The 19,674-nt window shown below is 45.0% G+C and overlaps 15 non-coding genes across 15 annotated transcripts; all 15 read left to right on the forward strand.

Moving 5' to 3' along the window:
• The first annotated feature begins 583 nt into the window (after nucleotides 1-583).
• LOC141202092 (U2 spliceosomal RNA) lies at nucleotides 584-774 on the forward strand. The gene has a single exon (XR_012273376.1). It is a non-coding gene; the product is annotated as a U2 spliceosomal RNA (small nuclear RNA).
• A 1,118-nt stretch (nucleotides 775-1,892) lies between these two features.
• LOC141202474 (U2 spliceosomal RNA) lies at nucleotides 1,893-2,080 on the forward strand. The gene has a single exon (XR_012273746.1). It is a non-coding gene; the product is annotated as a U2 spliceosomal RNA (small nuclear RNA).
• A 1,115-nt stretch (nucleotides 2,081-3,195) lies between these two features.
• On the forward strand, nucleotides 3,196-3,386 carry LOC141202093 (U2 spliceosomal RNA). The gene has a single exon (XR_012273377.1). It is a non-coding gene; the product is annotated as a U2 spliceosomal RNA (small nuclear RNA).
• A 1,115-nt stretch (nucleotides 3,387-4,501) lies between these two features.
• On the forward strand, nucleotides 4,502-4,692 carry LOC141202094 (U2 spliceosomal RNA). The gene has a single exon (XR_012273378.1). It is a non-coding gene; the product is annotated as a U2 spliceosomal RNA (small nuclear RNA).
• Nucleotides 4,693-5,811: 1,119 nt separating this feature from the next.
• Nucleotides 5,812-6,002, forward strand: LOC141202095 (U2 spliceosomal RNA). The gene has a single exon (XR_012273379.1). It is a non-coding gene; the product is annotated as a U2 spliceosomal RNA (small nuclear RNA).
• A 1,115-nt stretch (nucleotides 6,003-7,117) lies between these two features.
• On the forward strand, nucleotides 7,118-7,308 carry LOC141202096 (U2 spliceosomal RNA). The gene has a single exon (XR_012273380.1). It is a non-coding gene; the product is annotated as a U2 spliceosomal RNA (small nuclear RNA).
• A 1,115-nt stretch (nucleotides 7,309-8,423) lies between these two features.
• LOC141202098 (U2 spliceosomal RNA) lies at nucleotides 8,424-8,614 on the forward strand. Its single transcript, XR_012273382.1, has one exon. It is a non-coding gene; the product is annotated as a U2 spliceosomal RNA (small nuclear RNA).
• A 1,118-nt stretch (nucleotides 8,615-9,732) lies between these two features.
• On the forward strand, nucleotides 9,733-9,920 carry LOC141202475 (U2 spliceosomal RNA). Its single transcript, XR_012273747.1, has one exon. It is a non-coding gene; the product is annotated as a U2 spliceosomal RNA (small nuclear RNA).
• Nucleotides 9,921-11,035: 1,115 nt separating this feature from the next.
• On the forward strand, nucleotides 11,036-11,226 carry LOC141202099 (U2 spliceosomal RNA). Its single transcript, XR_012273383.1, has one exon. It is a non-coding gene; the product is annotated as a U2 spliceosomal RNA (small nuclear RNA).
• Nucleotides 11,227-12,341: 1,115 nt separating this feature from the next.
• Nucleotides 12,342-12,532, forward strand: LOC141202100 (U2 spliceosomal RNA). The gene has a single exon (XR_012273384.1). It is a non-coding gene; the product is annotated as a U2 spliceosomal RNA (small nuclear RNA).
• Nucleotides 12,533-13,647: 1,115 nt separating this feature from the next.
• LOC141202927 (U2 spliceosomal RNA) lies at nucleotides 13,648-13,838 on the forward strand. Its single transcript, XR_012274073.1, has one exon. It is a non-coding gene; the product is annotated as a U2 spliceosomal RNA (small nuclear RNA).
• Nucleotides 13,839-14,949: 1,111 nt separating this feature from the next.
• Nucleotides 14,950-15,140, forward strand: LOC141202101 (U2 spliceosomal RNA). The gene has a single exon (XR_012273385.1). It is a non-coding gene; the product is annotated as a U2 spliceosomal RNA (small nuclear RNA).
• Nucleotides 15,141-16,255: 1,115 nt separating this feature from the next.
• Nucleotides 16,256-16,446, forward strand: LOC141202763 (U2 spliceosomal RNA). The gene has a single exon (XR_012273918.1). It is a non-coding gene; the product is annotated as a U2 spliceosomal RNA (small nuclear RNA).
• Nucleotides 16,447-17,561: 1,115 nt separating this feature from the next.
• Nucleotides 17,562-17,752, forward strand: LOC141202103 (U2 spliceosomal RNA). The gene has a single exon (XR_012273386.1). It is a non-coding gene; the product is annotated as a U2 spliceosomal RNA (small nuclear RNA).
• Nucleotides 17,753-18,867: 1,115 nt separating this feature from the next.
• LOC141202104 (U2 spliceosomal RNA) lies at nucleotides 18,868-19,058 on the forward strand. The gene has a single exon (XR_012273387.1). It is a non-coding gene; the product is annotated as a U2 spliceosomal RNA (small nuclear RNA).
• The last annotated feature ends 616 nt before the right edge of the window (nucleotides 19,059-19,674 follow it).

The following is a 19,674-nucleotide window of genomic DNA, read 5'->3' on the forward strand; positions in this document are numbered from 1 at the left end:
CCTGCAGACTATAAAAGAGAACCCAACCCAAAAAGTTTGGTTGATTAGTCTGTGGCATTCTGTTAAACTGTTGCTTATGGCGGTCTCTGTGAGCTTCTCAGCGACATTCAGCCAGCCAGGTATCCTGCCTGCAGTAGATGGAATGTGGCAATGGAACGCTGGCTGCGCGTGTCATAATAGGCTCTGAGCCTTTATATACCTGTGCACAGCAGCAGCCACCTTCAGTCTGCTGCTGGACAGCCAGCAGCAGCAGCAGCAGGAGAGGTATGTAATCAGGAGCCCTCCTGCTAAGGGTAGACAGCTGCTCGTTCCACCCCACCCCCCGCCTTAATTGGTTCTCCTCCCTTCCAACGGTGTTGAGGCGGGTGGGAACAGCAGGGGGTGAAGGTGCTGTGTTTAAAGAGGTGGAGTTATGCAGATCTAAAACGCGTGGATTGCAGCAGCAGCAAGCCGAAAAGTGCAGGCATGTAAGGGATCTAGAGGTTGACAACATGTCTTCTTAACGGGAGTCCAGGAGCTCATCTCCACAAATGGACTTTTCAGGATCCTTGGGTGGCTCCGTAGTTTGAAACCAATTCTGGTTATCGCTTCTCGGCCTTTTGGCTAAGATCAAGTGTAGTATCTGTTCTTATCAGTTTAATATCTGATACGTCCCCTATCTGGGGACCATATATTAAATGGATTTTTAGAACAGGGAGATGGAAAAAGAGCTTGCTCTGTCCACTCCACGCATTGACCTGGTATTGCAGTATCTCCAGGACCGGTGCACCCCTTCTTTAATGCAGTTTCTAAAATCAGAAAGAATTGAATTCAATGTTTTTTGTTCATTTTGCTTGTTTGTCGGATTTGGGGATGGACTCTTTGGCTTTGCTTTTCCTCTCCTCATTGGATTTTTCATGTTCAAAGTTGCAGAAGCCAGATTACAAGCTCATTTTGGTTCAACTTCAGCAACTGTGCATTGCATTGCCATGTAATGTGATGCAATGCTATCTTTCTAGCTCTCCCTTTTTACTTCCTTTTGGATAAACAGACATATTAGGCAAGCATTTTGGAGCTTTCACCTAAATAACTACAGGTGGTGAGATAAGCTGCACAATATAATTGACCTTTCAGTATATTGTTGCACACACACCATCTATTTAGCAAATGCCCTTGTTATCAACAGCAGCCTTTTAAACTCACCTGAGCTAACAGGTATGTGCGCTGGTTACTCTGCTGCGCTTAAAATTTCTTTTTTGGTTTGCTACAATGCCTTTTCTGAAACGTTGTCTCCTTCTGCTGGAACACTGACTTCTTTCATTTAATGCCTGCAGACTATAAAAGAGAACCCAACCCAAAAAGTTTGGTTGATTAGTCTGTGGCCTTCTGTTAAACTGTTGCTTATGGCGGTCTCTGTGAGCTTCTCAGCGACATTCAGCCAGCCAGGTATCCTGCCTGCAGTAGATGGAATGTGGCAATGGAACGCTGGCTGCGCGTGTCATAATAGGCTCTGAGCCTTTATATACCTGTGCACAGCAGCAGCCACCTTCAGTCTGCTGCTGGACAGCCAGCAGCAGCAGCAGCAGCAGGAGAGGTATGTAATCAGGAGCCCTCCTGCTAAGGGTAGACAGCTGCTCGTTCCACCCCACCCCCCGCCTTAATTGGTTCTCCTCCCTTCCAACGGTGTTGAGGCGGGTGGGAACAGCAAGGGGTGAAGGTGCTGTGTTTAAAGAGGTGGAGTTATGCAGATCTAAAACGCGTGGATTGCAGCAGCAGCAAGCCGAAAAGTGCAGGCATGTAAGGGATCTAGAGGTTGACAACATGTCTTCTTAACGGGAGTCCAGGAGCTCATCTCCACAAATGGACTTTTCAGGATCCTTGGGTGGCTCCGTAGTTTGAAACCAATTCTGGTTATCGCTTCTTGGCCTTTTGGCTAAGATCAAGTGTAGTATCTGTTCTTAGTTTAATATCTGATACGTCCCCTATCTGGGGACCATATATTAAATGGATTTTTAGAACAGGGAGATGGAAAAAGAGCTTGCTCTGTCCACTCCACGCATTGACCTGGTATTGCAGTATCTCCAGGACCGGTGCACCCCTTCTTTAATGCAGTTTCTAAAATCAGAAAGAATTGAATTCAATGTTTTTTGTTCATTTTGCTTGTTTGTCGGATTTGGGGATGGACTCTTTGGCTTTGCTTTTCTTCTCCTCATTGGATTTTTCATGTTCAAAGTTGCAGAAGCCAGATTACAAGCTCATTTTGGTTCAACTTCAGCAACTGTGCATTGCATTGCCATGTAATGTGATGCAATGCTATCTTTCTAGCTCTCCCTTTTTACTTCCTTTTGGATAAACAGACATATTAGGCAAGCATTTTGGAGCTTTCACCTAAATAACTACAGGTGGTGAGATAAGCTGCACAATATAATTGACCTTTCAGTATATTGTTGCACACACACCATCTATTTAGCAAATGCCCTTGTTATCAACAGCAGCCTTTTAAACTCACCTGAGCTAACAGGTATGTGCGCTGGTTACTCTGCTGCGCTTAAAATTTCTTTTTTGGTTTGCTACAATGCCTTTTCTGAAATGTTGTCTCCTTCTGCTGGAACACTGACTTCTTTCATTTAATGCCTGCAGACTATAAAAGAGAACCCAACCCAAAAAGTTTGGTTGATTAGTCTGTGGCATTCTGTTAAACTGTTGCTTATGGCGGTCTCTGTGAGCTTCTCAGCGACATTCAGCCAGCCAGGTATCCTGCCTGCAGTAGATGGAATGTGGCAATGGAACGCTGGCTGCGCGTGTCATAATAGGCTCTGAGCCTTTATATACCTGTGCACAGCAGCAGCCACCTTCAGTCTGCTGCTGGACAGCCAGCAGCAGCAGCAGCAGGAGAGGTATGTAATCAGGAGCCCTCCTGCTAAGGGTAGACAGCTGCTCGTTCCACCCCACCCCCCGCCTTAATTGGTTCTCCTCCCTTCCAACGGTGTTGAGGCGGGTGGGAACAGCAGGGGGTGAAGGTGCTGTGTTTAAAGAGGTGGAGTTATGCAGATCTAAAACGCGTGGATTGCAGCAGCAGCAAGCCGAAAAGTGCAGGCATGTAAGGGATCTAGAGGTTGACAACATGTCTTCTTAACGGGAGTCCAGGAGCTCATCTCCACAAATGGACTTTTCAGGATCCTTGGGTGGCTCCGTAGTTTGAAACCAATTCTGGTTATCGCTTCTCGGCCTTTTGGCTAAGATCAAGTGTAGTATCTGTTCTTATCAGTTTAATATCTGATACGTCCCCTATCTGGGGACCATATATTAAATGGATTTTTAGAACAGGGAGATGGAAAAAGAGCTTGCTCTGTCCACTCCACGCATTGACCTGGTATTGCAGTATCTCCAGGACCGGTGCACCCCTTCTTTAATGCAGTTTCTAAAATCAGAAAGAATTGAATTCAATGTTTTTTGTTCATTTTGCTTGTTTGTCGGATTTGGGGATGGACTCTTTGGCTTTGCTTTTCTTCTCCTCATTGGATTTTTCATGTTCAAAGTTGCAGAAGCCAGATTACAAGCTCATTTTGGTTCAACTTCAGCAACTGTGCATTGCATTGCCATGTAATGTGATGCAATGCTATCTTTCTAGCTCTCCCTTTTTACTTCCTTTTGGATAAACAGACATATTAGGCAAGCATTTTGGAGCTTTCACCTAAATAACTACAGGTGGTGAGATAAGCTGCACAATATAATTGACCTTTCAGTATATTGTTGCACACACACCATCTATTTAGCAAATGCCCTTGTTATCAACAGCAGCCTTTTAAACTCACCTGAGCTAACAGGTATGTGCGCTGGTTACTCTGCTGCGCTTAAAATTTCTTTTTTGGTTTGCTACAATGCCTTTTCTGAAACGTTGTCTCCTTCTGCTGGAACACTGACTTCTTTCATTTAATGCCTGCAGACTATAAAAGAGAACCCAACCCAAAAAGTTTGGTTGATTAGTCTGTGGCATTCTGTTAAACTGTTGCTTATGGCGGTCTCTGTGAGCTTCTCAGCGACATTCAGCCAGCCAGGTATCCTGCCTGCAGTAGATGGAATGTGGCAATGGAACGCTGGCTGCGCGTGTCATAATAGGCTCTGAGCCTTTATATACCTGTGCACAGCAGCAGCCACCTTCAGTCTGCTGCTGGACAGCCAGCAGCAGCAGCAGCAGGAGAGGTATGTAATCAGGAGCCCTCCTGCTAAGGGTAGACAGCTGCTCGTTCCACCCCACCCCCCGCCTTAATTGGTTCTCCTCCCTTCCAACGGTGTTGAGGCGGGTGGGAACAGCAGGGGGTGAAGGTGCTGTGTTTAAAGAGGTGGAGTTATGCAGATCTAAAACGCGTGGATTGCAGCAGCAGCAAGCCGAAAAGTGCAGGCATGTAAGGGATCTAGAGGTTGACAACATGTCTTCTTAACGGGAGTCCAGGAGCTCATCTCCACAAATGGACTTTTCAGGATCCTTGGGTGGCTCCGTAGTTTGAAACCAATTCTGGTTATCGCTTCTCGGCCTTTTGGCTAAGATCAAGTGTAGTATCTGTTCTTATCAGTTTAATATCTGATACGTCCCCTATCTGGGGACCATATATTAAATGGATTTTTAGAACAGGGAGATGGAAAAAGAGCTTGCTCTGTCCACTCCACGCATTGACCTGGTATTGCAGTATCTCCAGGACCGGTGCACCCCTTCTTTAATGCAGTTTCTAAAATCAGAAAGAATTGAATTCAATGTTTTTTGTTCATTTTGCTTGTTTGTCGGATTTGGGGATGGACTCTTTGGCTTTGCTTTTCTTCTCCTCATTGGATTTTTCATGTTCAAAGTTGCAGAAGCCAGATTACAAGCTCATTTTGGTTCAACTTCAGCAACTGTGCATTGCATTGCCATGTAATGTGATGCAATGCTATCTTTCTAGCTCTCCCTTTTTACTTCCTTTTGGATAAACAGACATATTAGGCAAGCATTTTGGAGCTTTCACCTAAATAACTACAGGTGGTGAGATAAGCTGCACAATATAATTGACCTTCCAGTATATTGTTGCACACACACCATCTATTTAGCAAATGCCCTTGTTATCAACAGCAGCCTTTTAAACTCACCTGAGCTAACAGGTATGTGCGCTGGTTACTCTGCTGCGCTTAAAATTTCTTTTTTGGTTTGCTACAATGCCTTTTCTGAAACGTTGTCTCCTTCTGCTGGAACACTGACTTCTTACATTTAATGCCTGCAGACTATAAAAGAGAACCCAACCCAAAAAGTTTGGTTGATTAGTCTGTGGCCTTCTGTTAAACTGTTGCTTATGGCGGTCTCTGTGAGCTTCTCAGCGACATTCAGCCAGCCAGGTATCCTGCCTGCAGTAGATGGAATGTGGCAATGGAACGCTGGCTGCGCGTGTCATAATAGGCTCTGAGCCTTTATATACCTGTGCACAGCAGCAGCCACCTTCAGTCTGCTGCTGGACAGCCAGCAGCAGCAGCAGCAGCAGGAGAGGTATGTAATCAGGAGCCCTCCTGCTAAGGGTAGACAGCTGCTCGTTCCACCCCACCCCCCCGCCTTAATTGGTTCTCCTCCCTTCCAACGGTGTTGAGGCGGGTGGGAACAGCAGGGGGTGAAGGTGCTGTGTTTAAAGAGGTGGAGTTATGCAGATCTAAAACGCGTGGATTGCAGCAGCAGCAAGCCGAAAAGTGCAGGCATGTAAGGGATCTAGAGGTTGACAACATGTCTTCTTAACGGGAGTCCAGGAGCTCATCTCCACAAATGGACTTTTCAGGATCCTTGGGTGGCTCCGTAGTTTGAAACCAATTCTGGTTATCGCTTCTCGGCCTTTTGGCTAAGATCAAGTGTAGTATCTGTTCTTATCAGTTTAATATCTGATACGTCCCCTATCTGGGGACCATATATTAAATGGATTTTTAGAACAGGGAGATGGAAAAAGAGCTTGCTCTGTCCACTCCACGCATTGACCTGGTATTGCAGTATCTCCAGGACCGGTGCACCCCTTCTTTAATGCAGTTTCTAAAATCAGAAAGAATTGAATTCAATGTTTTTTGTTCATTTTGCTTGTTTGTCGGATTTGGGGATGGACTCTTTGGCTTTGCTTTTCTTCTCCTCATTGGATTTTTCATGTTCAAAGTTGCAGAAGCCAGATTACAAGCTCATTTTGGTTCAACTTCAGCAACTGTGCATTGCATTGCCATGTAATATGATGCAATGCTATCTTTCTAGCTCTCCCTTTTTACTTCCTTTTGGATAAACAGACATATTAGGCAAGCATTTTGGAGCTTTCACCTAAATAACTACAGGTGGTGAGATAAGCTGCACAATATAATTGACCTTTCAGTATATTGTTGCACACACACCATCTATTTAGCAAATGCCCTTGTTATCAACAGCAGCCTTTTAAACTCACCTGAGCTAACAGGTATGTGCGCTGGTTACTCTGCTGCGCTTAAAATTTCTTTTTTGGTTTGCTACAATGCCTTTTCTGAAACGTTGTCTCCTTCTGCTGGAACACTGACTTCTTTCATTTAATGCCTGCAGACTATAAAAGAGAACCCAACCCAAAAAGTTTGGTTGATTAGTCTGTGGCATTCTGTTAAACTGTTGCTTATGGCGGTCTCTGTGAGCTTCTCAGCGACATTCAGCCAGCCAGGTATCCTGCCTGCAGTAGATGGAATGTGGCAATGGAACGCTGGCTGCGCGTGTCATAATAGGCTCTGAGCCTTTATATACCTGTGCACAGCAGCAGCCACCTTCAGTCTGCTGCTGGACAGCCAGCAGCAGCAGCAGCAGGAGAGGTATGTAATCAGGAGCCCTCCTGCTAAGGGTAGACAGCTGCTCGTTCCACCCCACCCCCCGCCTTAATTGGTTCTCCTCCCTTCCAACGGTGTTGAGGCGGGTGGGAACAGCAGGGGGTGAAGGTGCTGTGTTTAAAGAGGTGGAGTTATGCAGATCTAAAACGCGTGGATTGCAGCAGCAGCAAGCCGAAAAGTGCAGGCATGTAAGGGATCTAGAGGTTGACAACATGTCTTCTTAACGGGAGTCCAGGAGCTCATCTCCACAAATGGACTTTTCAGGATCCTTGGGTGGCTCCGTAGTTTGAAACCAATTCTGGTTATCGCTTCTCGGCCTTTTGGCTAAGATCAAGTGTAGTATCTGTTCTTATCAGTTTAATATCTGATACGTCCCCTATCTGGGGACCATATATTAAATGGATTTTTAGAACAGGGAGATGGAAAAAGAGCTTGCTCTGTCCACTCCACGCATTGACCTGGTATTGCAGTATCTCCAGGACCGGTGCACCCCTTCTTTAATGCAGTTTCTAAAATCAGAAAGAATTGAATTCAATGTTTTTTGTTCATTTTGCTTGTTTGTCGGATTTGGGGATGGACTCTTTGGCTTTGCTTTTCTTCTCCTCATTGGATTTTTCATGTTCAAAGTTGCAGAAGCCAGATTACAAGCTCATTTTGGTTCAACTTCAGCAACTGTGCATTGCATTGCCATGTAATGTGATGCAATGCTATCTTTCTAGCTCTCCCTTTTTACTTCCTTTTGGATAAACAGACATATTAGGCAAGCATTTTGGAGCTTTCACCTAAATAACTACAGGTGGTGAGATAAGCTGCACAATATAATTGACCTTCCAGTATATTGTTGCACACACACCATCTATTTAGCAAATGCCCTTGTTATCAACAGCAGCCTTTTAAACTCACCTGAGCTAACAGGTATGTGCGCTGGTTACTCTGCTGCGCTTAAAATTTCTTTTTTGGTTTGCTACAATGCCTTTTCTGAAACGTTGTCTCCTTCTGCTGGAACACTGACTTCTTTCATTTAATGCCTGCAGACTATAAAAGAGAACCCAACCCAAAAAGTTTGGTTGATTAGTCTGTGGCATTCTGTTAAACTGTTGCTTATGGCGGTCTCTGTGAGCTTCTCAGCGACATTCAGCCAGCCAGGTATCCTGCCTGCAGTAGATGGAATGTGGCAATGGAACGCTGGCTGCGCGTGTCATAATAGGCTCTGAGCCTTTATATACCTGTGCACAGCAGCAGCCACCTTCAGTCTGCTGCTGGACAGCCAGCAGCAGCAGCAGCAGGAGAGGTATGTAATCAGGAGCCCTCCTGCTAAGGGTAGACAGCTGCTCGTTCCACCCCACCCCCCGCCTTAATTGGTTCTCCTCCCTTCCAACGGTGTTGAGGCGGGTGGGAACAGCAGGGGGTGAAGGTGCTGTGTTTAAAGAGGTGGAGTTATGCAGATCTAAAACGCGTGGATTGCAGCAGCAGCAAGCCGAAAAGTGCAGGCATGTAAGGGATCTAGAGGTTGACAACATGTCTTCTTAACGGGAGTCCAGGAGCTCATCTCCACAAATGGACTTTTCAGGATCCTTGGGTGGCTCCGTAGTTTGAAACCAATTCTGGTTATCGCTTCTCGGCCTTTTGGCTAAGATCAAGTGTAGTATCTGTTCTTATCAGTTTAATATCTGATACGTCCCCTATCTGGGGACCATATATTAAATGGATTTTTAGAACAGGGAGATGGAAAAAGAGCTTGCTCTGTCCACTCCACGCATTGACCTGGTATTGCAGTATCTCCAGGACCGGTGCACCCCTTCTTTAATGCAGTTTCTAAAATCAGAAAGAATTGAATTCAATGTTTTTTGTTCATTTTGCTTGTTTGTCGGATTTGGGGATGGACTCTTTGGCTTTGCTTTTCCTCTCCTCATTGGATTTTTCATGTTCAAAGTTGCAGAAGCCAGATTACAAGCTCATTTTGGTTCAACTTCAGCAACTGTGCATTGCATTGCCATGTAATGTGATGCAATGCTATCTTTCTAGCTCTCCCTTTTTACTTCCTTTTGGATAAACAGACATATTAGGCAAGCATTTTGGAGCTTTCACCTAAATAACTACAGGTGGTGAGATAAGCTGCACAATATAATTGACCTTTCAGTATATTGTTGCACACACACCATCTATTTAGCAAATGCCCTTGTTATCAACAGCAGCCTTTTAAACTCACCTGAGCTAACAGGTATGTGCGCTGGTTACTCTGCTGCGCTTAAAATTTCTTTTTTGGTTTGCTACAATGCCTTTTCTGAAACGTTGTCTCCTTCTGCTGGAACACTGACTTCTTTCATTTAATGCCTGCAGACTATAAAAGAGAACCCAACCCAAAAAGTTTGGTTGATTAGTCTGTGGCCTTCTGTTAAACTGTTGCTTATGGCGGTCTCTGTGAGCTTCTCAGCGACATTCAGCCAGCCAGGTATCCTGCCTGCAGTAGATGGAATGTGGCAATGGAACGCTGGCTGCGCGTGTCATAATAGGCTCTGAGCCTTTATATACCTGTGCACAGCAGCAGCCACCTTCAGTCTGCTGCTGGACAGCCAGCAGCAGCAGCAGCAGCAGGAGAGGTATGTAATCAGGAGCCCTCCTGCTAAGGGTAGACAGCTGCTCGTTCCACCCCACCCCCCGCCTTAATTGGTTCTCCTCCCTTCCAACGGTGTTGAGGCGGGTGGGAACAGCAAGGGGTGAAGGTGCTGTGTTTAAAGAGGTGGAGTTATGCAGATCTAAAACGCGTGGATTGCAGCAGCAGCAAGCCGAAAAGTGCAGGCATGTAAGGGATCTAGAGGTTGACAACATGTCTTCTTAACGGGAGTCCAGGAGCTCATCTCCACAAATGGACTTTTCAGGATCCTTGGGTGGCTCCGTAGTTTGAAACCAATTCTGGTTATCGCTTCTTGGCCTTTTGGCTAAGATCAAGTGTAGTATCTGTTCTTAGTTTAATATCTGATACGTCCCCTATCTGGGGACCATATATTAAATGGATTTTTAGAACAGGGAGATGGAAAAAGAGCTTGCTCTGTCCACTCCACGCATTGACCTGGTATTGCAGTATCTCCAGGACCGGTGCACCCCTTCTTTAATGCAGTTTCTAAAATCAGAAAGAATTGAATTCAATGTTTTTTGTTCATTTTGCTTGTTTGTCGGATTTGGGGATGGACTCTTTGGCTTTGCTTTTCTTCTCCTCATTGGATTTTTCATGTTCAAAGTTGCAGAAGCCAGATTACAAGCTCATTTTGGTTCAACTTCAGCAACTGTGCATTGCATTGCCATGTAATGTGATGCAATGCTATCTTTCTAGCTCTCCCTTTTTACTTCCTTTTGGATAAACAGACATATTAGGCAAGCATTTTGGAGCTTTCACCTAAATAACTACAGGTGGTGAGATAAGCTGCACAATATAATTGACCTTTCAGTATATTGTTGCACACACACCATCTATTTAGCAAATGCCCTTGTTATCAACAGCAGCCTTTTAAACTCACCTGAGCTAACAGGTATGTGCGCTGGTTACTCTGCTGCGCTTAAAATTTCTTTTTTGGTTTGCTACAATGCCTTTTCTGAAATGTTGTCTCCTTCTGCTGGAACACTGACTTCTTTCATTTAATGCCTGCAGACTATAAAAGAGAACCCAACCCAAAAAGTTTGGTTGATTAGTCTGTGGCATTCTGTTAAACTGCTGCTTATGGCGGTCTCTGTGAGCTTCTCAGCGACATTCAGCCAGCCAGGTATCCTGCCTGCAGTAGATGGAATGTGGCAATGGAACGCTGGCTGCGCGTGTCATAATAGGCTCTGAGCCTTTATATACCTGTGCACAGCAGCAGCCACCTTCAGTCTGCTGCTGGACAGCCAGCAGCAGCAGCAGCAGGAGAGGTATGTAATCAGGAGCCCTCCTGCTAAGGGTAGACAGCTGCTCGTTCCACCCCACCCCCCGCCTTAATTGGTTCTCCTCCCTTCCAACGGTGTTGAGGCGGGTGGGAACAGCAGGGGGTGAAGGTGCTGTGTTTAAAGAGGTGGAGTTATGCAGATCTAAAACGCGTGGATTGCAGCAGCAGCAAGCCGAAAAGTGCAGGCATGTAAGGGATCTAGAGGTTGACAACATGTCTTCTTAACGGGAGTCCAGGAGCTCATCTCCACAAATGGACTTTTCAGGATCCTTGGGTGGCTCCGTAGTTTGAAACCAATTCTGGTTATCGCTTCTCGGCCTTTTGGCTAAGATCAAGTGTAGTATCTGTTCTTATCAGTTTAATATCTGATACGTCCCCTATCTGGGGACCATATATTAAATGGATTTTTAGAACAGGGAGATGGAAAAAGAGCTTGCTCTGTCCACTCCACGCATTGACCTGGTATTGCAGTATCTCCAGGACCGGTGCACCCCTTCTTTAATGCAGTTTCTAAAATCAGAAAGAATTGAATTCAATGTTTTTTGTTCATTTTGCTTGTTTGTCGGATTTGGGGATGGACTCTTTGGCTTTGCTTTTCTTCTCCTCATTGGATTTTTCATGTTCAAAGTTGCAGAAGCCAGATTACAAGCTCATTTTGGTTCAACTTCAGCAACTGTGCATTGCATTGCCATGTAATGTGATGCAATGCTATCTTTCTAGCTCTCCCTTTTTACTTCCTTTTGGATAAACAGACATATTAGGCAAGCATTTTGGATCTTTCACCTAAATAACTACAGGTGGTGAGATAAGCTGCACAATATAATTGACCTTTCAGTATATTGTTGCACACACACCATCTATTTAGCAAATGCCCTTGTTATCAACAGCAGCCTTTTAAACTCACCTGAGCTAACAGGTATGTGCGCTGGTTACTCTGCTGCGCTTAAAATTTCTTTTTTGGTTTGCTACAATGCCTTTTCTGAAACGTTGTCTCCTTCTGCTGGAACACTGACTTCTTTCATTTAATGCCTGCAGACTATAAAAGAGAACCCAACCCAAAAAGTTTGGTTGATTAGTCTGTGGCATTCTGTTAAACTGTTGCTTATGGCGGTCTCTGTGAGCTTCTCAGCGACATTCAGCCAGCCAGGTATCCTGCCTGCAGTAGATGGAATGTGGCAATGGAACGCTGGCTGCGCGTGTCATAATAGGCTCTGAGCCTTTATATACCTGTGCACAGCAGCAGCCACCTTCAGTCTGCTGCTGGACAGCCAGCAGCAGCAGCAGCAGGAGAGGTATGTAATCAGGAGCCCTCCTGCTAAGGGTAGACAGCTGCTCGTTCCACCCCACCCCCCGCCTTAATTGGTTCTCCTCCCTTCCAACGGTGTTGAGGCGGGTGGGAACAGCAGGGGGTGAAGGTGCTGTGTTTAAAGAGGTGGAGTTATGCAGATCTAAAACGCGTGGATTGCAGCAGCAGCAAGCCGAAAAGTGCAGGCATGTAAGGGATCTAGAGGTTGACAACATGTCTTCTTAACGGGAGTCCAGGAGCTCATCTCCACAAATGGACTTTTCAGGATCCTTGGGTGGCTCCGTAGTTTGAAACCAATTCTGGTTATCGCTTCTCGGCCTTTTGGCTAAGATCAAGTGTAGTATCTGTTCTTATCAGTTTAATATCTGATACGTCCCCTATCTGGGGACCATATATTAAATGGATTTTTAGAACAGGGAGATGGAAAAAGAGCTTGCTCTGTCCACTCCACGCATTGACCTGGTATTGCAGTATCTCCAGGACCGGTGCACCCCTTCTTTAATGCAGTTTCTAAAATCAGAAAGAATTGAATTCAATGTTTTTTGTTCATTTTGCTTGTTTGTCGGATTTGGGGATGGACTCTTTGGCTTTGCTTTTCTTCTCCTCATTGGATTTTTCATGTTCAAAGTTGCAGAAGCCAGATTACAAGCTCATTTTGGTTCAACTTCAGCAACTGTGCATTGCATTGCCATGTAATGTGATGCAATGCTATCTTTCTAGCTCTCCCTTTTTACTTCCTTTTGGATAAACAGACATATTAGGCAAGCATTTTGGAGCTTTCACCTAAATAACTACAGGTGGTGAGATAAGCTGCACAATATAATTGACCTTTCAGTATATTGTTGCACACACACCATCTATTTAGCAAATGCCCTTGTTATCAACAGCAGCCTTTTAAACTCACCTGAGCTAACAGGTATGTGCGCTGGTTACTCTGCTGCGCTTAAAATTTCTTTTTTGGTTTGCTACAATGCCTTTTCTGAAACGTTGTCTCCTTCTGCTGGAACACTGACTTCTTTCATTTAATGCCTGCAGACTATAAAAGAGAACCCAACCCAAAAAGTTTGGTTGATTAGTCTGTGGCATTCTGTTAAACTGTTGCTTATGGCGGTCTCTGTGAGCTTCTCAGCGACATTCAGCCAGCCAGGTATCCTGCCTGCAGTAGATGGAATGTGGCAATGGAACGCTGGCTGCGCGTGTCATAATAGGCTCTGAGCCTTTATATACCTGTGCACAGCAGCAGCCACCTTCAGTCTGCTGCTGGACAGCCAGCAGCAGCAGCAGCAGGAGAGGTATGTAATCAGGAGCCCTCCTGCTAAGGGTAGACAGCTGCTCGTTCCACCCCACCCCCCGCCTTAATTGGTTCTCCTCCCTTCCAACGGTGTTGAGGCGGGTGGGAACAGCAGGGGGTGAAGGTGCTGTGTTTAAAGAGGTGGAGTTATGCAGATCTAAAACGCGTGGATTGCAGCAGCAGCAAGCCGAAAAGTGCAGGCATGTAAGGGATCTAGAGGTTGACAACATGTCTTCTTAACGGGAGTCCAGGAGCTCATCTCCACAAATGGACTTTTCAGGATCCTTGGGTGGCTCCGTAGTTTGAAACCAATTCTGGTTATCGCTTCTCGGCCTTTTGGCTAAGATCAAGTGTAGTATCTGTTCTTATCAGTTTAATATCTGATACGTCCCCTATCTGGGGACCATATATTAAATGGATTTTTTGAACAGGGAGATGGAAAAAGAGCTTGCTCTGTCCACTCCACGCATTGACCTGGTATTGCAGTATCTCCAGGACCGGTGCACCCCTTCTTTAATGCAGTTTCTAAAATCAGAAAGAATTGAATTCAATGTTTTTTGTTCATTTTGCTTGTTTGTCGGATTTGGGGATGGACTCTTTGGCTTTGCTTTTCTTCTCCTCATTGGATTTTTCATGTTCAAAGTTGCAGAAGCCAGATTACAAGCTCATTTTGGTTCAACTTCAGCAACTGTGCATTGCATTGCCATGTAATGTGATGCAATGCTATCTTTCTAGCTCTCCCTTTTACTTCCTTTTGGATAAACAGACATATTAGGCAAGCATTTTGGAGCTTTCACCTAAATAACTACAGGTGGTGAGATAAGCTGCACAATATAATTGACCTTTCAGTATATTGTTGCACACACACCATCTATTTAGCAAATGCCCTTGTTATCAACAGCAGCCTTTTAAACTCACCTGAGCTAACAGGTATGTGCGCTGGTTACTCTGCTGCGCTTAAAATTTCTTTTTTGGTTTGCTACAATGCCTTTTCTGAAACGTTGTCTCCTTCTGCTGGAACACTGACTTCTTTCATTTAATGCCTGCAGACTATAAAAGAGAACCCAACCCAAAAAGTTTGGTTGATTAGTCTGTGGCATTCTGTTAAACTGTTGCTTATGGCGGTCTCTGTGAGCTTCTCAGCGACATTCAGCCAGCCAGGTATCCTGCCTGCAGTAGATGGAATGTGGCAATGGAAAGCTGGCTGCGCGTGTCATAATAGGCTCTGAGCCTTTATATACCTGTGCACAGCAGCAGCCACCTTCAGTCTGCTGCTGGACAGCCAGCAGCAGCAGCAGCAGGAGAGGTATGTAATCAGGAGCCCTCCTGCTAAGGGTAGACAGCTGCTCGTTCCACCCCACCCCCCGCCTTAATTGGTTCTCCTCCCTTCCAACGGTGTTGAGGCGGGTGGGAACAGCAGGGGGTGAAGGTGCTTTGTTTAAAGAGTTGGAGTTATGCAGATCTAAAACGCGTGGATTGCAGCAGCAGCAAGCCGAAAAGTGCAGGCATGTAAGGGATCTAGAGGTTGACATGTCTTCTTAACGGGAGTCCAGGAGCTCATCTCCACAAATGGACTTTTCAGGATCCTTGGGTGGCTCCGTAGTTTGAAACCAATTCTGGTTATCGCTTCTCGGCCTTTTGGCTAAGATCAAGTGTAGTATCTGTTCTTATCAGTTTAATATCTGATACGTCCCCTATCTGGGGACCATATATTAAATGGATTTTTAGAACAGGGAGATGGAAAAAGAGCTTGCTCTGTCCACTCCACGCATTGACCTGGTATTGCAGTATCTCCAGGACCGGTGCACCCCTTCTTTAATGCAGTTTCTAAAATCAGAAAGAATTGAATTCAATGTTTTTTGTTCATTTTGCTTGTTTGTCGGATTTGGGGATGGACTCTTTGGCTTTGCTTTTCTTCTCCTCATTGGATTTTTCATGTTCAAAGTTGCAGAAGCCAGATTACAAGCTCATTTTGGTTCAACTTCAGCAACTGTGCATTGCATTGCCATGTAATGTGATGCAATGCTATCTTTCTAGCTCTCCCTTTTTACTTCCTTTTGGATAAACAGACATATTAGGCAAGCATTTTGGAGCTTTCACCTAAATAACTACAGGTGGTGAGATAAGCTGCACAATATAATTGACCTTTCAGTATATTGTTGCACACACACCATCTATTTAGCAAATGCCCTTGTTATCAACAGCAGCCTTTTAAACTCACCTGAGCTAACAGGTATGTGCGCTGGTTACTCTGCTGCGCTTAAAATTTCTTTTTTGGTTTGCTACAATGCCTTTTCTGAAACGTTGTCTCCTTCTGCTGGAACACTGACTTCTTTCATTTAATGCCTGCAGACTATAAAAGAGAACCCAACCCAAAAAGTTTGGTTGATTAGTCTGTGGCATTCTGTTAAACTGTTGCTTATGGCGGTCTCTGTGAGCTTCTCAGCGACATTCAGCCAGCCAGGTATCCTGCCTGCAGTAGATGGAATGTGGCAATGGAACGCTGGCTGCGCGTGTCATAATAGGCTCTGAGCCTTTATATACCTGTGCACAGCAGCAGCCACCTTCAGTCTGCTGCTGGACAGCCAGCAGCAGCAGCAGCAGGAGAGGTATGTAATCAGGAGCCCTCCTGCTAAGGGTAGACAGCTGCTCGTTCCACCCCACCCCCCGCCTTAATTGGTTCTCCTCCCTTCCAACGGTGTTGAGGCGGGTGGGAACAGCAGGGGGTGAAGGTGCTGTGTTTAAAGAGGTGGAGTTATGCAGATCTAAAACGCGTGGATTGCAGCAGCAGCAAGCCGAAAAGTGCAGGCATGTAAGGGATCTAGAGGTTGACAACATGTCTTCTTAACGGGAGTCCAGGAGCTCATCTCCACAAATGGACTTTTCAGGATCCTTGGGTGGCTCCGTAGTTTGAAACCAATTCTGGTTATCGCTTCTCGGCCTTTTGGCTAAGATCAAGTGTAGTATCTGTTCTTATCAGTTTAATATCTGATATGTCCCCTATCTGGGGACCATATATTAAATGGATTTTTAGAACAGGGAGATGGAAAAAGAGCTTGCTCTGTCCACTCCACGCATTGACCTGGTATTGCAGTATCTCCAGGACCGGTGCACCCCTTCTTTAATGCAGTTTCTAAAATCAGAAAGAATTGAATTCAATGTTTTTTGTTCATTTTGCTTGTTTGTCGGATTTGGGGATGGACTCTTTGGCTTTGCTTTTCTTCTCCTCATTGGATTTTTCATGTTCAAAGTTGCAGAAGCCAGATTACAAGCTCATTTTGGTTCAACTTCAGCAACTGTGCATTGCATTGCCATGTAATGTGATGCAATGCTATCTTTCTAGCTCTCCCTTTTTACTTCCTTTTGGATAAACAGACATATTAGGCAAGCATTTTGGAGCTTTCACCTAAATAACTACAGGTGGTGAGATAAGCTGCACAATATAATTGACCTTTCAGTATATTGTTGCACACACACCATCTATTTAGCAAATGCCCTTGTTATCAACAGCAGCCTTTTAAACTCACCTGAGCTAACAGGTATGTGCGCTGGTTACTCTGCTGCGCTTAAAATTTCTTTTTTGGTTTGCTACAATGCCTTTTCTGAAACGTTGTCTCCTTCTGCTGGAACACTGACTTCTTTCATTTAATGCCTGCAGACTATAAAAGAGAACCCAACCCAAAAAGTTTGGTTGATTAGTCTGTGGCATTCTGTTAAACTGTTGCTTATGGCGGTCTCTGTGAGCTTCTCAGCGACATTCAGCCAGCCAGGTATCCTGCCTGCAGTAGATGGAATGTGGCAATGGAACGCTGGCTGCGCGTGTCATAATAGGCTCTGAGCCTTTATATACCTGTGCACAGCAGCAGCCACCTTCAGTCTGCTGCTGGACAGCCAGCAGCAGCAGCAGCAGGAGAGGTATGTAATCAGGAGCCCTCCTGCTAAGGGTAGACAGCTGCTCGTTCCACCCCACCCCCCGCCTTAATTGGTTCTCCTCCCTTCCAACGGTGTTGAGGCGGGTGGGAACAGCAGGGGGTGAAGGTGCTGTGTTTAAAGAGGTGGAGTTATGCAGATCTAAAACGCGTGGATTGCAGCAGCAGCAAGCCGAAAAGTGCAGGCATGTAAGGGATCTAGAGGTTGACAACATGTCTTCTTAATGGGAGTCCAGGAGCTCATCTCCACAAATGGACTTTTCAGGATCCTTGGGTGGCTCCGTAGTTTGAAACCAATTCTGGTTATCGCTTCTCGGCCTTTTGGCTAAGATCAAGTGTAGTATCTGTTCTTATCAGTTTAATATCTGATACGTCCCCTATCTGGGGACCATATATTAAATGGATTTTTAGAACAGGGAGATGGAAAAAGAGCTTGCTCTGTCCACTCCACGCATTGACCTGGTATTGCAGTATCTCCAGGACCGGTGCACCCCTTCTTTAATGCAGTTTCTAAAATCAGAAAGAATTGAATTCAATGTTTTTTGTTCATTTTGCTTGTTTGTCGGATTTGGGGATGGACTCTTTGGCTTTGCTTTTCTTCTCCTCATTGGATTTTTCATGTTCAAAGTTGCAGAAGCCAGATTACAAGCTCATTTTGGTTCAACTTCAGCAACTGTGCATTGCATTGCCATGTAATGTGATGCAATGCTATCTTTCTAGCTCTCCCTTTTTACTTCCTTTTGGATAAACAGACATATTAGGCAAGCATTTTGGAGCTTTCACCTAAATAACTACAGGTGGTGAGATAAGCTGCACAATATAATTGACCTTTCAGTATATTGTTGCACACACACCATCTATTTAGCAAATGCCCTTGTTATCAACAGCAGCCTTTTAAACTCACCTGAGCTAACAGGTATGTGCGCTGGTTACTCTGCTGCGCTTAAAATTTCTTTTTTGGTTTGCTACAATGCCTTTTCTGAAACGTTGTCTCCTTCTGCTGGAACACTGACTTCTTTCATTTAATGCCTGCAGACTATAAAAGAGAACCCAACCCAAAAAGTTTGGTTGATTAGTCTGTGGCATTCTGTTAAACTGTTGCTTATGGCGGTCTCTGTGAGCTTCTCAGCGACATTCAGCCAGCCAGGTATCCTGCCTGCAGTAGATGGAATGTGGCAATGGAACGCTGGCTGCGCGTGTCATAATAGGCTCTGAGCCTTTATATACCTGTGCACAGCAGCAGCCACCTTCAGTCTGCTGCTGGACAGCCAGCAGCAGCAGCAGCAGGAGAGGTATGTAATCAGGAGCCCTCCTGCTAAGGGTAGACAGCTGCTCGTTCCACCCCACCCCCCGCCTTAATTGGTTCTCCTCCCTTCCAACGGTGTTGAGGCGGGTGGGAACAGCAGGGGGTGAAGGTGCTGTGTTTAAAGAGGTGGAGTTATGCAGATCTAAAACGCGTGGATTGCAGCAGCAGCAAGCCGAAAAGTGCAGGCATGTAAGGGATCTAGAGGTTGACAACATGTCTTCTTAACGGGAGTCCAGGAGCTCATCTCCACAAATGGACTTTTCAGGATCCTTGGGTGGCTCCGTAGTTTGAAACCAATTCTGGTTATCGCTTCTCGGCCTTTTGGCTAAGATCAAGTGTAGTATCTGTTCTTATCAGTTTAATATCTGATACGTCCCCTATCTGGGGACCATATATTAAATGGATTTTTAGAACAGGGAGATGGAAAAAGAGCTTGCTCTGTCCACTCCACGCATTGACCTGGTATTGCAGTATCTCCAGGACCGGTGCACCCCTTCTTTAATGCAGTTTCTAAAATCAGAAAGAATTGAATTCAATGTTTTTTGTTCATTTTGCTTGTTTGTCGGATTTGGGGATGGACTCTTTGGCTTTGCTTTTCTTCTCCTCATTGGATTTTTCATGTTCAAAGTTGCAGAAGCCAGATTACAAGCTCATTTTGGTTCAACTTCAGCAACTGTGCATTGCATTGCCATGTAATGTGATGCAATGCTATCTTTCTAGCTCTCCCTTTTTACTTCCTTTTGGATAAACAGACATATTAGGCAAGCATTTTGGAGCTTTCACCTAAATAACTACAGGTGGTGAGATAAGCTGCACAATATAATTGACCTTTCAGTATATTGTTGCACACACACCATCTATTTAGCAAATGCCCTTGTTATCAACAGCAGCCTTTTAAACTCACCTGAGCTAACAGGTATGTGCGCTGGTTACTCTGCTGCGCTTAAAATTTCTTTTTTGGTTTGCTACAATGCCTTTTCTGAAACGTTGTCTCCTTCTGCTGGAACACTGACTTCTTTCATTTAATGCCTGCAGACTATAAAAGAGAACCCAACCCAAAAAGTTTGGTTGATTAGTCTGTGGCATTCTGTTAAACTGTTGCTTATGGCGGT

This window comes from Phyllobates terribilis, unplaced genomic scaffold (assembly GCF_046119375.1).
Source record: "Phyllobates terribilis strain yellow unplaced genomic scaffold, ASM4611937v1 Scaffold_123__1_contigs__length_5148117, whole genome shotgun sequence".
Taxonomy (NCBI): Eukaryota; Metazoa; Chordata; class Amphibia; order Anura; family Dendrobatidae; genus Phyllobates; species Phyllobates terribilis.